This window comes from Antechinus flavipes, chromosome 5, assembly GCF_016432865.1.
Source record: "Antechinus flavipes isolate AdamAnt ecotype Samford, QLD, Australia chromosome 5, AdamAnt_v2, whole genome shotgun sequence".
Lineage (NCBI taxonomy): Eukaryota > Metazoa > Chordata > Mammalia > Dasyuromorphia > Dasyuridae > Antechinus > Antechinus flavipes.
The window spans coordinates 133,306,868-133,324,196 of record NC_067402.1 but is presented as its reverse complement, the minus strand read 5'-3'; positions in this window follow the sequence as shown (position 1 = coordinate 133,324,196).

The following is a 17,329-nucleotide window of genomic DNA, read 5'->3' as shown; positions in this document are numbered from 1 at the left end:
TCCTTTTCTTTCTGTACAAAATATATTTCTTTTCTTTCTTTTTTTTTTAAATAACTTTTTATTAACAAAACCCATGCCAGGGTAATTTTTTACAACATTATCCCTTGCACTCACTTCTATTCCGATTTTTCCTCTCCCTCCCTCTATCCCCTTCCCCAGATGGCAAGCAGTCCTATACATGTTAAATAGGTTACAGGATTTCCTAGATACAATATATGTGTGCAGAACCGAACATTTCTCTTGTTGCACAAGAAGAGTTGGATTCAGAAGGTAAAAATAACCCGGGAAAAAAACAAAAATGCAAAGAGTTTATATTCATTTCCCAGTGTTCTTTCTTTGGGTATAGCTGCTTCTGTCCATCCTTGATCAATTGAAACTGAATTAGCTCTCTTTATCCAAGAGATCCACTTCCACCAGAATACATCCTCATACAGTATTATTGTTGAGGTATATAATGATCTCTTGGTTCTGCTCATTTCACTTAGCATCAATTCATGTAAGTCTCGCCAGTCTTCTCTGTACTCATCCTGATGGTCAAAATACATTTCTATATAAAAATATTCTCCATTTCAGTGTATGAAAAAGAACTGAGCAGAACTCTTACCAATCTTCTTTAACTTAAGCTGTCTTTTATGAGAATAATCCAAAACTATTTCTGTGTACTGAGAAAAATCCAGAAGACTTTAGATTTCTTAACTGAGGGATTTATCTTTTGTAACTAAGTTGGTAGTCTTTGGGTAGTCTGTACAGAAATAAGCATTTAATTTAATAGAAATATTTCACATTTAACTAGGAGATCAGGTCCATAGATTGAAATATTTCCATAAGATAATATTTCTTTCCTTCAGAAAAAAAAATAGCACAGCAAAAACCAAAATTGTGATCATCAATACAGTAGTCTTTGATTCCATTTCAACTTTATCTGAGTTTGATTGTACTTTTTAATCTCAACAAATATTCAATTTGAATGTAATCATTCACTTTACATGAAGGAGTTGAAACTGAAAAATTATTATTTATTTACATGATTTTAATTGACCTAGAGAGGAATTTGTCATTAACCTTGGACTGAGAAAACATTTGCCAATAAAAACATTTTGAAGTTTATTAAGTGAAAACACTCTTTTTGTTGGTTGTGTTTTAAAAAGAATCTGATGTTTTCATTTTTATTTTTAAATATGGTTCTTTAAATTATATTATTAGTTATATCTATCCTTTGTGAAACTAAGGATATATTTTATGTATACATTTATGTATAATATGGTCTTGCTCTCTTAAGATCAAAACTGTTTTATATTTACCTCAGGATTCTCCAGTATTCTAACAGAAGGTAGGGATGTTTTTGTTTTTTTTTTCTCATAATTAGTTCAATTTCCCATCAACTATGTTCAACCTTTTCTTTTTTTAATTTTATTTTTTCTAATTACAGATAAAGCCAATTTTAACTATTTTTTACAGTTTTGAATTCCAAATTTACTCTCACCCTCTTTTCCCTCCCTTTCTATTGAGAAGGCAAGCAGTTTGATAAAGGTTGTACTTATACAGTCATGCAAAATCTATTTACATATTACTCATGTTGTGAAAGAAAACAGAAAAAAACGGCAAAACCAATAAAGTTTTGCTTTTTTTTTTTTTTTTTTAAGCAAGCTTCAGTCTGCATTCAGCTTTTATGAGTTCTTTCTCGAGGGGTAAATAACATATTTTGTCATATATCCTTCAGAATTGTCTTGGATTTTCATAATGCTGAAAATAGCTAAATCATTCACAATTATACAATACTGTAAAATGTTGTACAGTATTGCTGTTATTGTGTGCATTGTTCTCCTGGTTCTATTCATTTCACTTTACATCAGTTCATGTAAGTCTTTCAGGTTTTCCTAAAAGGATCCTGCTCATAAATTCTTATAGGACAATAGTAATCCATCACGATCACATACCACAACTTGTTTAGACATTTCCTAGTTGATAGGCATCCCCCACAATTTCTAATTGTAAGAGGAGCTATAAATACTTTTGTTTATAAATTTTCCTTTCCTTTAAAAAAAAACTCTTTGGAGTACAGACCTAGGAGTGGTATTGTTGGGTCATAGAGGATTAACAGTTTACAACTCTTTGGGCATAGTTCCAAATTGCTCTCCAGAATGGGTAGATCGGTTTATAAATCTACCAATAATTCATCATTGCTCCAATTTTCCCACAGTCCCTCCATAATTTTTCATTTACCTTTTTTATCATATTAGCCAATATGACAAGTACGGGGTTGTACCTCAGAGTTGTTTTAATTTGCATTTGTTTAATCAATAGAGATTTAGAACATTTTTTACATGACTCTAGATAGTTTTGATTTCTTAATTTGAAAATTGCCTGTTCATATCCTTTGACCATTCATCAATTAGGGAATGACTTGAATTCATATAAATTTGACTCAGTTCTCCATATATTTGAGAGATAAACCTTATCTTAGTATATAATATGAAATATTTGTCTATACCTAGTTTCTGCCAAACTGCTTTCCATTTTTGTTTTCCCTTTTCTTTAAGGGCCTCATAGCTAGAAATCTGCTTCTATTTAACCATCTGATTAGCTCTTTCAAAGGGATAATTATGTCAAAGATATACCAAGAGCAAACAATACTCCTACAGCTTGGGGGAATAATCCCTTCTCTACCACTTAAATCTCTGGAAAAAAGGTAGTGGGAAGATTAGTCTCATAGATTATTTCAGTTCCTATATACCATTAAACACAATAACTTCAAGTCCAAAGCTGCCAGTCAGGCTTCTGTTGGACTAAAGTCTAGTACTGATACTCCTCAGGGTCTAGTTGCTTGACTGGCTGCAACATCCAGTCTAGATTTCTGGGAGTCTTGATACCCACAATTCTTTATAATATGAGGGAAAGACAACTGATGAGTCTAAGGGAAATGCTCTCTAAGGATCTCTAAATTGAAAAAGGAATCACAAAAGGACAATAGAAGCTGTATCCTAACAGGGCCTTCTATATTCCTTCTAATTTCATTGATTTCAAGTCAGAATACCTGGAGTTATGTCTTTTAAATTTCAAAAGTATTTTTTGTTGTTGTTGTTAAATTACATGTAAGGACAGTTTTCAACATTCATTTTTGTAAGATTTTGAGCTCCAATTTTTTTCTCTCTCCTTTCTTTACCTTCCCCCCTCTCTAGAACAGCAAGCAATCTGATATAGGTTATTGTTTTAAACATATTTCTATTTTAGTTATGTTGTAAAAGAAAAATAAGAACAAAGGGAGTAACCATGAAAAAAAGTTAAAAAAATAAAATAAAGGTGAAAATAGTATGCCATATTCAGTCTCCATAGTTCTCTCTGGATGCAAATGTCATTTTCCATCCTAACTCTATTGGAATTTTCTTGGATCACTGTATTACTGAGAAAAGCTAAGTCTGTTGTAGTTGATCATCATATAATCTTGCTGTTATTATTTATACTGTTCTCCTGCTTCTGCTCATTTCACTCAGCATCAGTTCATATAAGTATTCCCATTTTTCTGAAATCAGCCTGCTCATATAGAGCAATATTATTTCATTATATTCATATGCTATAATTTATTCAGCCATTTCCCCGTTAATAGGCATCCACTCAATTTCCAATTCCTTGCCATCAGAAAAAGAGCTGCTACAAACATTTTTGTACATGTGGATCCTTTTCCCTCTTTTGTGATCTCTTGGGAATGAAGATCCAATACTGAGACTGCTAGATCAAAACTTGTATACACACAACACACACACACATACACACACAGAGACAGAGTTTTATAGCCCTTTGGCCACACTTCCAAATTGCTCTCCAGAGTAGCTGGATCAGTTCACAACTCCACCAACAATGTATTAGTGTCCCAGTTTTCCCACATCCCCTCCAACATTTATTATTACTTTTTCTTGTCATCTTAGCCAATTTGAGAGGTAGGAGGTGATACCTCAGAGTTGCTTTAATTTGTATTTTTCTGGTCAATAATGATTTTTGAGCATTTTTGTTTTTGCTGAGGCAATTGGAATTAAATGACTTGTCCAGTCACACAGCAGGAAGTGTTAAGTGTCTGAGACCAGATATGAACTCAGGTCCTCCTAACTTCAGGGCTGGTGCTCTATCCACTGTACCACTTAGCTGCTCCTAGAGCATTTTTTTAAATATGACTACAGATAACTTTAATTTCTTCATCTTAAAATTATCTATTCATATCCTTTGACCATTTGTCAATTGTGGAATTATTTGAGGATATCTGGATTTAAATCAAAAGCTTTGGTACTTGCAAGATATGTGACCTCACAGTTATCACTTAATCTCTCTTGCTCTCTCTTAACTACTTGTAAAATGACTAGAATAGATCAAATAATCTCAAAGGCTTATTCTTGTGCCAAATCCTAAAATGCTATAATCTCTTATCTAAGAAAATTGCATTTTTTTTGTGGTTGTTGAGGCAATTGGGGTTAAGTGACTTGCCCAGGGTCACAGAGATAGGAAGTATTAAGTGTCTGAGGTCGGATTTGAATTCAGATCCTCCTGACTTCAGGATTTTTTTTTTTTTTTAGTAGCATAATTATACCAAGACACTTTTATCTCCTATAATTGGAAAGGAATGGATAAGTTGTCTCTTTCCAGTATATCATCCAAGGGAAGGACTGTTCAGAATAGAGATGAGTACCTATTAGGCATCTTGCATTACTGAATATAAGTGCCATATTGGATGATTAAGACTGAAAAATCAGAAGGATTTTGTCATCTTAACATTTCAAATAAAGTTATTTCAATACTTCAGAGATCTATAATTTGACTAAAGGTGTGTAACCCCTTCACCAACATAGATAATCACTACTTTTTCACATTGTAAGTAGACAATCTTTATGAATTATTTGGGATAAAAACATCATTTCTTTATGGATAGTCCCATGGTTTTGAACCACCCTGAATTTACCACAAAAGCTTCCATTAGGCCAGAGATCAATGTTTTTCCAGAATGAAAGAGCCAACTTTCTTTAGCTTATACTCTATATGTCTAGACTTTAAGAACTCATGGGATTGAGACCTGGAAAGAACATTAGAAATCAATGAATCTTAATCCCTTAATTCCATTCTCTCTTACCCTCCTTTCCATTTTCCAGATAAAGAAACTGAAACACTTGCTTTCCTGTAGATGACAAAGTGGTTTACCCAGAGTCATACAACTCATAAATATAAAAGGTTAGATCTTTCTGACTTCCAGTCCATTGCTTATCTATAATATCATGTCTTTCAAACACAAAGAAACAATGAGACATGAGTAACAATACATCAAAGACCTGTCCTTTTTTGTGTATGTATTTTAGGAACTCCCTTCACCAACACAAATAACAACCTGCCGTTTTAAAGAGTTATCTGATAAACTGGAAAGCTTAAGTGTCTTTCACACTGTCTTCGAATTAGTGTCAGAAGTAGGATTTAAACTTGGCTCTTGCTATTCCAAATCCAGTGCTCTATCTTCTATGGTTTGTTATCACAGGGTATATATGTGATAGAAAACAAATACAAATTCTTATCCCTGGAGAGTGATCATGATCACTCTCCATTAGGTTAAACAGATAAAAATAAGAAGGCACAACCAAGTGTCTCTCAATACTTGGAACATTGTTAGCTCATTAAAAGTCTGCCAATCTTGAAATCATATATTATTTTAGATCGTATTTCAAGATATTACAGCTATTTGACTTTGCTAATAGAAAAATTTTCTCAAAAGTTAATACATTTAAACATCATATTTAGAATAGTTTACCAAGTGGTTTTAGAAAACAGAGATTGGCTTCACAGTCACAGATGGATTTTGAATATTTTACCCATATTACAAAAGTTGGACATGCTGTGGCAGTATTAGGGCTAATATTTGTATTAGCATTCCTTCCAGCTAGAAAGTCGAAGTGATTTTGCAGCAAACGACATGTCTGCATTCTATTCTGAGGAAAGATATCCTAATTATACATTCAAAATAGCATGTAGAAGAAGTACAAAGGATTTCTTACTCCCTAAAACATTATTATTCAAATTATATTTACCGAGATATTTTGTACTTTTACCTTCTGCCCAAAGCATAGTTCAAGTACATAACCTAACACTTTCTAAGAACTCCAAGAAGTACATAAAAACTATGACACTTAAGCTACTTCCTTTCTGATAAAGACCATCATCTCAGCCCATTTTTTTTTTTGTCTCGTTTCATTTCAGGTGTGTTATAATGGTAATGTTTTATGCCACACCCATTCTTATAAAATACCAAGTGAAATATAAAATACTACATATAGTATAATAATGGCTCCTAGACAAGTAAGAAACCTATCGTGGATGGTAACAATTTCATACGATTATAGGTACTGTATGTGATGAAATTATTACAGTTTAATTTTATGTCAACTATTTAGTTATTAGGAACATCCTCAAATTTACAATTTATTTAGGGAAACAAATATTTGGACATACATTCCATGAGGATAGGAACCAAGCATTATTTTTGTTTCCTGGCACAGGAAATTTTATTTATAATAAAGCAACTAGATATCACAGGATGGAATTCTAGGCTTAGGGTCAAGAAAATTAATTCATATTTAGCCTCAGACACTTACTAGCTGTATAAATTTGGGCAAATTACTTAAGCTCTGTTTGTCTCAATTTCTTAAACTATAAAGTGAAGAAAATAATAGCATCAACCTCATAGAGTTGTCCTGGGGATCAAATGAGATCATATTTACAAAGTGATTAGCACAGTTCTTAACACATAGATGCTAAGTAAATAGTATTATTAATGTTATTGCTGTTGATTAATAAATATTTGTTACATTTTTATACAAAATGTATTTTCCTATTCATTTGATTCTTTTTTTGTGGGGGGGGGAGGCAAGTGGGGTTACGTGATAGCCAGTCCAACAGCCACTAAGTGTTAAGTGACTGAGTCTAGATTTGAACTCAGGTCCTTTTAACTTCAAAATGGGTGCTCCATCCACTTTAGCATTTAGTTGCCCCAATTGATTCTTTTATTTAAGCAAAGTGCATTAATTTTGTTGATCACCAAGCTTTTCAGTTTTACATATTCAGTTTTCAGTTTTGCCTTTTGTAATTGCTTCTATATAGTCAAATATACATATATAATGTGTATATATGTATATATAAGTATAATATATATATATATGTCATCCACATGTATTCTTTATATACTATCCTTAGACATGTTATCTTTCCTATTAGAATAATATGATCTCTTTATGGACAGAAACTTTAAAACTTTTGCTTTTGTACTCTCAGTACTTAGCACAGTTTCTGGCATATAGCTAAGTGATTAATAAATGCTTGTTGACTGAATGATTGGATGAGGGAGCTATTTTCAATATTTGTTAAAACTAGTAACCATCACTCCCCCTAGTAGTTCATGTGGGGACAAATGACAATGCCAGAAGGATCTGAGAAAGCTTTTTTAGAATTTGCAAAGTCCTGAATGAGAAACAGAGAGAGGTGGTAGGTTTTATTTTGGGATTTCAGAGGAGGAAGGGAGATTTCAAAAGTGAAAAGCATTTAAGATGATGACAGAACAGGATTTGGTTTGCTTAGAAACATAAAATATAGAAATGATGGACTTTTGGCCTTGGGTAGAGTATATATAATGAAGGCTAGTAAAATATATATTTGCCTAGTGCCTTGAGAATCTGATCAAAAGAGATTGAAACAGAAAATGAAAGGAGAAAACTGTGCTCACATATTTGAAAAGTCAGATAAAAAGAATGGCAGGTACACCAGGAAGAAAATTATCAGAGAAGTCTAATACTTCTCAGAAGTAGTATCTAAAAATTGAAATAACAATAAAACTCAGGGCTAGGGTAAAAGCCCAGATGGTAAAGGGAGAAGTTACAGCTGCCAAAGCTACCCCAAAACCTTTTTTACAACAGCCACGGAAAATATGCCAAATTGAATTCTGTGAAAGAAATTTAATAAGTTGTTTTTCCAATCTGGAGCGTATTAGGAAGAAGAAAAAAAGATCTGCAGACACTAGAGTAGAGATGACCAAAAGCATAAGAAAGCAGTAGTAACACAGAAAGAGACAGAGACAACACAAATAAAGGATAATCCAGAGCCCAGGGATATTAAAGGGACTGAAAACCTGGGCAAAATGAGATATTGTGAAACTCCAACAATAGTACTGGTTTTAGATTTGAGTGCCATTTTGTATATTTGACCACCCATTAATCAGTTCCAGGTCACACTTCCAGGGCAGATAGTTATGATTATGATCATGAGGGAACATGGGTCTACCTATGGAAGGAATAAATCACAGATCTACCTATGGAAGGAATAAATCACAGATCAGAAAAGCAGTAAAAAAATTATAGACCCCCAAAATTGATTTGTGAAAGCAGAAGGATATAAAAGACAGAAATAAGTCAGTTATCCACCCTCCTCCTAGAGGAGGAAGTTGATTTTTTTTTAAAAAAAAGGATTTGTTTTTGAATAGTATTTTATTTTTCCAAATACTTGCAAAGACAGTTTTTAATATTTACCTTTGCAAAAACCTTGTGTTCTAAATTTTTCTCCCTCCCTCTCTCATCATGCCCTTCCCCAAGACAGCAAGCAATCTAATTTAGGTTAAACATATAACCCAGGTTGGAAAAATGATCATCTACTTCTAAACATATTTCCACTTTCATCATGCTGTACAGGAAAAATCATATCAGAAGGAGAAAAACCATGAGAAAGAAAAAAAAAGAAACAAGTTAACAAAGAACATCAACAACAAAAAGGTGAAAATAATATGCTTTGATCCACATACAGTCTCCATAATTCTCTCTCTGGATGCGGATGGCACTTTCCATTTCAAGTCTACTCGTACTGCCTTGAATCACAAGTGTTGCAAAGAGTCAAGTCTATCATACTTGATGATCACATAATTTTGTTGTTATTGTACACAATGTTTTCTTGGTTCTGCTCACTTCATTCAGCATCAGTTCATGTAAGTCTTTCCAGGCTTTTCTGAAATCACTCTATTAATCATTTCTTATGAAATAATAATATTCCATCCATTACATTAATATACCATAATTTATTCAGTCATTCCCCAACTTACTGGCATCCACTCAATTTCCAGTTCCTCGCCACAACAAAAAGGGCTACTACATTTACATATGTGAGTCCTTTTCCCTTTTTATGATTTCTTTGTGATACAGATCTGGTAGAGATACTCATGGATCAAAGGATATGCACAGTTTGATAGCCCTTTGGACACAATTACAAATTGCTCTCCAAAATGGTTGTATCATTTCACAATTTCTCCAACAATCAGAACCCCAGTTTTCCCACATCCTCACCAACATTTATAATTATCTTTTCTTGTCATCTTAGCCAATATGAGAGGTATGCAAATTAAAACAACTCTGAGATATCACCTATATTAATGTCCCAGTTTTCCCACATCGCCTCCAACATTCAACATTATCTTTTCCTTTTACCTTAGCCAATCTGAGAATATGTAGTGGTACCTCAGAGTTGGCTTAATTTGCATTTCTCTAACTAATAGTGATTTAGAGCACCTTTTCACATGACTAAAAATGGTTTCAATTTCTTCATTTGAAAATTGTCTGAAAGTTGATATATTTTAAAGAGTGATGAGGGAACGTTGTGTATTAAAAAGATAAATGAGGCGTTGTGATAAATAAATAAAGGAAAAGATATTTACTAAGCATCTTCTATGTGCTACATGCTATGGTAGGTTCTGGGAAAATAAATATAAAGCTGAGAAAGTCTCTGAAACTCAAATGCTTACATTTAAATAAGGTGAAACAACAAATAAGGAAAGGAATTCTGGTCTAGGAAGTCACAGGGATTATGATTATAGGATAGTTAAGGTAAAAAGTAGTGATGAGGAGATTAATTGGCAGCATGACAGTAAAGGGGCAGATGCCTGGATAGTCTCTGTCTTCTGATTCATATCTGGATTAGTTAAGAAGCATGGTCTTGGACTGTCTAGTTAGCTGATTGGGTGAATTTTTAGCCATCCACTAATCAGGATAGTTAAGCCACAAGACATAAAGCACTAATGTGGAAAACTCTCTGGACCTGAAGTCAGGAAGACTTGGGACTATGAGCCTTAACAGTTATGTGACTAAATGTTACACTGAATTTTCTTGAACTTAGTGCTCAAATAACTCAGGACTTCATAATACACTTAAAGATTTGGGCTTCAAAAGGTCTGCAAAGGAATTAGTTGGAAAAATATGTAATGTATTTTGTGGACTTCAGACTCCTTAGATAAGTATCAATTTACAGGGTCATAAATTTAATAAACCTTAATTCCATCTATTCTAATTCCCTTATTTTGCAGTTGAAATCAAAACCAAGGAGTGATATGTCTTGCCAAAAGGTCACAGAAGTAGTAAATGAAAGAATTGGGATTTGAACCCAGATCCTCTTCAAATCCAGTGGCTTCTGTGTTATACTATGAGTTTTTATTACTAATATTAAAATAAATTAATTTAAACTAAGTTGTTTATAGCTTATCATATTGTAGCATCCCTGCCTGAAAATATTTGCTATTTAATAGGAACGTTTAATATCTTAACTCAAAGATGATTAATTTTGATGTTTCAGGCATTGTGACAATTCTATGGTAGGAATACCCTTTTGATTTAGAAATGTTTTTGTCTTTTCAAAGATAATATGGGTTAGGCCCTGCTGATTTGGACAATTTGTAAATTTTGTCTTAGGACTATGGAAAGATCAACTCTGATCATATTAATGCTTAATGTGTAACAAAGGAAAAAACCAAAAGATTTTTTAAAAGTTTTTTTTTAACCAAAACTTTTATGATACTTAGAAATTACTTCCAGTATAGAAATGGTCTTTTATTCAAATAGTCTCCTTTTTGCTCCTATTTAAATCCATTTCCTTCCTTCATTCCAAGGTTAAAAAAAAGAATAGCTGATTTTTGTCATCCCTTTATCTCAGGAATAATGTGAAGGTTTAATAAAGGACAATGCAAAACTCTGCAAGTATGAACTGCAAGAAAAACACTTCATGCTGACGGCATCATTATTAAGTGGTTCCATGTCACCTTGCTATTTTCTACTTGTCACTCACTAATTAAATGTCACTTCTCAATAGCTACATGAGTATAGTGTCAATTGGCATCATTTAAAATAGCATCTAAGTACAACTAACCACACCTGGATGCCTACACTAGATTTGTCCTCCGAATCCTAACCCTTTCTCTGAACCTTCTTTCTCTCTGCCCTATTCTTCTCCCCAGCTCTGCTTCACAATTGACACTCAGTCTCCATAATGTGGGAGAGACATGTATTCTGATTAAATTAGAAGAGTGACCTGGGTTTTTGTGTTACATTTTCTTTGCTTTTCAAGAAAGGGAAAGGCATCATTTTGTAGGATAAGATTGTTTTCATCTTTTGTGGACATTAGCAACAGTCAGTAATTTATTACTATTTCCTAGAAATTTTATTTGCACTTCTATGCTAATTCAACAATTTTCGGTGAAGTGCTTATTAGATACAGATCACTTTGCTAAGATAATGAAGAAAGAATCAAAGTTTATATGAAGCATGGTCCTTTCTCTGAAGGAGCATTCAAAGAACTATATTTTAAAGCAGTACTTTTATCAGTTGTCTTCTAAAGTCATCTAGACTAACAAAAAAACCCTCAACCTTGAGATCACCTAAACACGAATTTCCTCTGAACTATAGGCAAGAACACGGGGAATCCCTTCACTGTGGTAACATTCAATGGGTATTTGTATTTTGCCAAATCATGTAATATTAGTGGGTTGTTTTTTTCCATTTAATTGTTCCTTTGACAAGTATTTGTTAAGCATTTGCTATGTGACAAGTACTATTGTGTTGTACTAAAACTGGAAAACTCCCCATACTCAAGGAGATTATGTTACATTGAAAAAAATTAATTGATCAGTCAATAAACACTAAGTCCTTACTATGTGTGGAGTATAGTGCTAAATCCTGGGTGTTTAAAAAAAGGATAATCCCAACTCTGAGATACCACTACACAGCTGTCAGATTGGCTAGAATAACAGGGAAAGATAATGCGGGATGTTGGAGGGGATGTGGGAAAACAGGGACACTGATACATTCTTGGTGGAATTGTGAACACATCCAGCCATTCTGGAGAGCAATTTGGAACTATGCTCAAAAAGTTATCAAACTGTGCATACCCTTTGATCCAGCAGTGTTTCTACTGGGCTTATACCCCAAAGAGATACTAAAGAAGGAAAAGGGACCTGTATGTGCCAAAATGTTTGTGGCAGCTCTGTTTGTAGTGGCTAGAAGCTGGAAAATGAATGCCCATCAATTGGAGAATGGTTGGGTAAATTGTGATATATGAATGTTATGGAATATTATTGTTCTGTAAGGAATGACCAGCAGGATGAATACAGAGAGGACTGGCGAGACTTACATGAACTGATGCTAAGTGAAATGAGCAGAACCAGGAGATCATTATACACTTCAACAACGATACTGTTTGAGGATGTATTCTGATGGAAGTGGATCTCTTCGATAAAGAGAGCTAATTCAGTTTCAACTGATCAAAGATGGGCAGAAGCAGCTACACTCAAAGAAAGAACATTGGGAAATGAATATAAACTGCTTGCATTTTTATTTTTCTTCCCGGGTTATTTATACCTCCTGAATCCAATTCTCCCTGTGCAACAAGAGAAGTGTTCGATTCTGCACACATATATTGTATCTAGGATATACTGTAACCTATTTAATATATAAAGGACTGCTTGCCATCTGGGGGAGGGGGAAGAGGGAGGGAGGGGAAAAATCGGAACAGAAGTGAGTGCAAGGGATAATGCTGTAAAAAAAATTACCCTGGCATGTGTTCTATCAATAAAAAGTTATTTAAAAAAAAGGATAGTTCCTGCCCCCAAGAAGCTCATAATCCAATGGTAGAAATAATAAACAAATATATATACATAAGAAAATAGGAAGTAATTAACAGAAGAGAATTATTTAAATTAATAAATGGTTGGGAAAAGTTTTCTATAAAAGGTAAAATTTTAATTGCAATTTGAGGAGAGAACGCAATAGGTACAGAAGTAAATAAATCTTAAATATATACAAAATAGATAACAAAGAAACTTTTGTTGGGATGGAGAATATGAAAACTATGACACCCCCCCCCCATAAGAAAATTTACTATGGAAATTGAAAGCAGAGAAATGGGTATAGCAGAGGACATTTCCCCTGTCAGCTAGTTTCTACAACTTACTTAAGTTTCTTGAGTCCTAATATTATGTGAGAATGTAGCTACAAGGCATATTTTCTGCTCCAACACCCTCCTCCACTCCCACATCTCTTAACAAAATAATTCCTTTAAGGATAAAATTTAGCATAGCCATAATAAAGCCCAAAGGCTACACCTTCTAGGCAAGAGTTTCATATAGATAAGCTTAGATGGTCCCAAAACACTGCTTGATTTCAAACTGTATGCACCCCTGATTAAATGTTCAACTCCTCTTCTTACACATAATTACCCCCTTCTAAAAATTATTTTAAAAACCCATGATTATTCATTAGTTTGTCAGCCTTAGAGCCAATCAGTTAACGTGGTCGCTGAGGCTAATTCCGTAGCAGGATGGGGAAGGATGGGAAATTCACCTCACCCTGCCCAACATGGGTCACCATACAGCTTTGGGGAACCTTCCAATACCCTTTTAAGCATAGACAGCTCTGGGTGGACAGCCCAGACACCTGCCTTTAGGAGAAATTTGATGTGTTGTACACATTACTCCTAACTGGACATGAGTACTTCATGATACTTCATCTTCTGTTTTTGACAAATACTAGCAACTGGAGGATTAAAATAAACCTCTTATAGATGGTTGCACATGAGTTAAGCCTTAGAAGAAGCTAGGGGTCCCATATATCATTCAGAGATATTGGTACAACTGAAATCAAATTAAAATGGAACTGGGTACCATTTAAGGAAATAAAATACACTACAACATATGTAATGTTAATTTGTCGTTTTCTAAGTCTATATATGGCCCAAAGGTATTATTGATGTAAAATACATGGCAATGTTTCCACACCAAGCAAATTTCAAAATAATGGCTATCATTACAAAGAAAGACATACTTTAACAATACTTTTCCCAGATTCTTTCTTACAGATGAACATTATGTTGTATTGAATTCTACACTGTGAACAGCCTTGCACAATAAATGTTTTCTCTTGGCCTATTTTTTGGAACATAGATCTAAAAGGGATCTTGAAAGCTCTCTACTCTAGATGAGGAACTAAGGTTCAACAACGATACTGTTTGAGAATGTATTCTGATGGAAGTGGATTTCTTCGACAAAGAGATCTAACTCAATTTCAATTGATCAAGGATGGACAGGAGCAGCTACAGCCAAAGAAAGAACACTGGGAAATGAATATAAACTATTTGCATTTTTTTTTCTTCCTGGGTTATTTTTACCTTCTGAATCCAATTCTCCCTGTGCAACAAGAGAACTGTTCGGTTCTGCACACATATATTGTATCTAGGATATACTGTAACCTATTTAACATGTATAGGACTGCTTGCCATCTGGGGGAGGAAGGGGAGGGAGGGAGAGGGAAAATCGGAACAGAAGTGAGTGCAAGGGATAATGTTATAAAAATTACCCTGCATGGGTTCTGTCAATAAAAAGTTATCTTAAAAAAAAGAAAAGAAAGAAACTGAGGTTAAATTACTGGTCCAAGGTCACACTGATAGTAAATTGAAGGAAGAGGCAGCTAGATGGGACATGAGCCTGGAGTCAGGAACACACCGGTTTAAATCCAGCCTCAGATGCTTATTAACTAAATGACTCTGGGGAAGTTTGTTCTTCTCTGTTCCCAGAGTATACATGGGACAAGTAGCTGACAGAATATATGTATAGGTTTGCCTCAGTTCCCTCAACTATAAAATGGAGATAATGATAGTACCTACAACTCAAGATTGTTATGAATCTCAAATGAGAATATATTTGTAAAGTACTTAGTACAGGGCCTAACTGATAGTAGGTGCTTATTAAATGCTTGTTCCTTTTCCCTTCACTTCTTCCCTCCAGAACCTGGTATTGAGCAAAGAATTTCTGACTTTAAACATTATACCCTTTCTCCTCTACTGTGCAATTTCCCTATGATATACAAGTTTAGTAGTCTGTTTTTGTTATTGTTGTTAAGCTAAGATAATTTTATATCTTATTTTGTCCTAAAACAAATACTAATTCACAAGTGTGATTTTAGGATTTAGAGCTAGAAGAGACCTTAAAGGTCTCTTAAAGTCCAATACTTTTGTTTTAATAGGTAAGGAAACTGAGTTTCAGAGAGATTAAATTGTATTTGCTTGACCCTAGAATGCTGAATTGAGAGGGAAGTGGAAGTTCTTGCAGTTAGAAACAAGTGAGTTTAGCACCTGGTTAGCAAGAAAAGATATGGGAAAAAGGATTATATTTGTGATTTCATTTGGAGCTTTTGGTGAGGAAATATCTATCAATTTAAGACAGTACTTTTCCTCAATTTTTTAATCTTAACATTGCCTAAAGTGCCAAGAGATTGAACAGCTTGTTTCATTTTATACAACTAATATATATCAAGGCAAAGGTCAGGAGTTCCTGACTTTGAGATTAGTTCTGTAGTCACTGTCCCATGATACTTGTCTTAACAAGAATAAATTTTAATGGATACTTGATAGGAGAACTTTTTCTCTCTGACTATGTATATATAGGGTTTTTTCGTTCCAAGTTCCAAAGATTCTTAATTAGAGTTCTAAACTTTCAAATAACTTATAAAAATACTTTTAAATTTTCAGGTGTTAGGAAGTTGAAGAAAAAAGGAGATGAAGATAACTCCTTCCACTATAGCCATTATGAGGTGGCTACATGTAAGACTTGGTTCATCTCAGTCTCAATGAATGAAATTTCTAACTAATTTCATCCAAATTCAAATACAAAGCAATTTGAATAGATGATAGACTTTGCTGTAAAAAAAAAAAAAAAGAAGTGTATTAACATTTACATGTGTTTTCACCTTAAGGAGGATAAATGGTGGGTACTCGAGGATCTTTTGTGTTGTAGCCAAAGATTGGGAACTAAGGAGCTGTTCTTCTACTAAAAATGATTGAACAAATTATAATATATAAAGACAATGAAATATTATTACACCATGAGAAATGTCAGAGGTACTAAACTCCAGGTGCAGAACAAAACATGCATTTTAAGAACAGTGATTGTGTTCTTTTATGTTGCTTGACTGTATTTATTTTTTAAGGGAAAGGAAGAAGTTGATGAGTAGTAATAAAAATTAAAAAGAAGAAAAAGAGAAAAGAAGATGTTTCAAAGACTCATTAAAAACAAATATATAAAGAAGATAACAAGAAATTTCAGAAGGAGACAGAAAAGCAAAGGAGATTTATTACTTCAAGTTAAATTAAATGTATACTTTTTTAAAAGTGGAAGTTCACAATTTCATAGATAATTATCTTGCTATTGTTTTACTGAAATGATGATATTTGTTCCATTTACAAAAATAAAATAAAAATCTAGAGTTTTTTTTTTTTTAAAGACCAGTAATCTGGTCTTTTAAAAGGGCCCCTTCATTTACTTTTGTTAAGAATTAACTCAGTAGCATATGTTAGGAATGGTTTGCTTCACAAATATTTTACAATTATAGAGTTTTTCATTTTCATCATTGTTTTCCTTAAGTGTATAAAGTAAACATATATTGTGCTAAATACAAGATATTTGACTAAGAACAGCACATAGAAACCAAATTGTTAATTTCAACTTTCTCTTCATATCAGTGAAGGGCTTAATCCTTTCACAATGTTATCTAACCACAATCATTTTTTCTTTAATCATTAGATTTTAGTGAAAAACTCTGAAAGATATTTTGCAGGATTGTGACAAACTGAAAGACTGACATGAAAGTCTATTTATCTTCATACTTCAGCTCATTATGATTTTTTTCCCCCTTGTGGCTAATCAGTATTCTGGTTCTTAGAAATATAGCAGCATTATTTCATTTATTTAGTCCAGTGACTCAATTATTTAGTCATTTTTCAGTCCTGATCAAGTCTTTGGGATTTCTCTACAAAAATACTGGAGTGGTTTGTCATTTTATTCATTAGCTCATTTTATAGATGAGAAAATAAGACAACAGGATTAAGTGACTTACCCAGGATTACACATCAAGGAAGTTTCTGAGGCCACATTTGAATTCATAAAGATGAGTCTTCCTGATCTTAGACCTGGTACTCTATGCACTGAATCAACTAACTGAAGACATTTCTATAA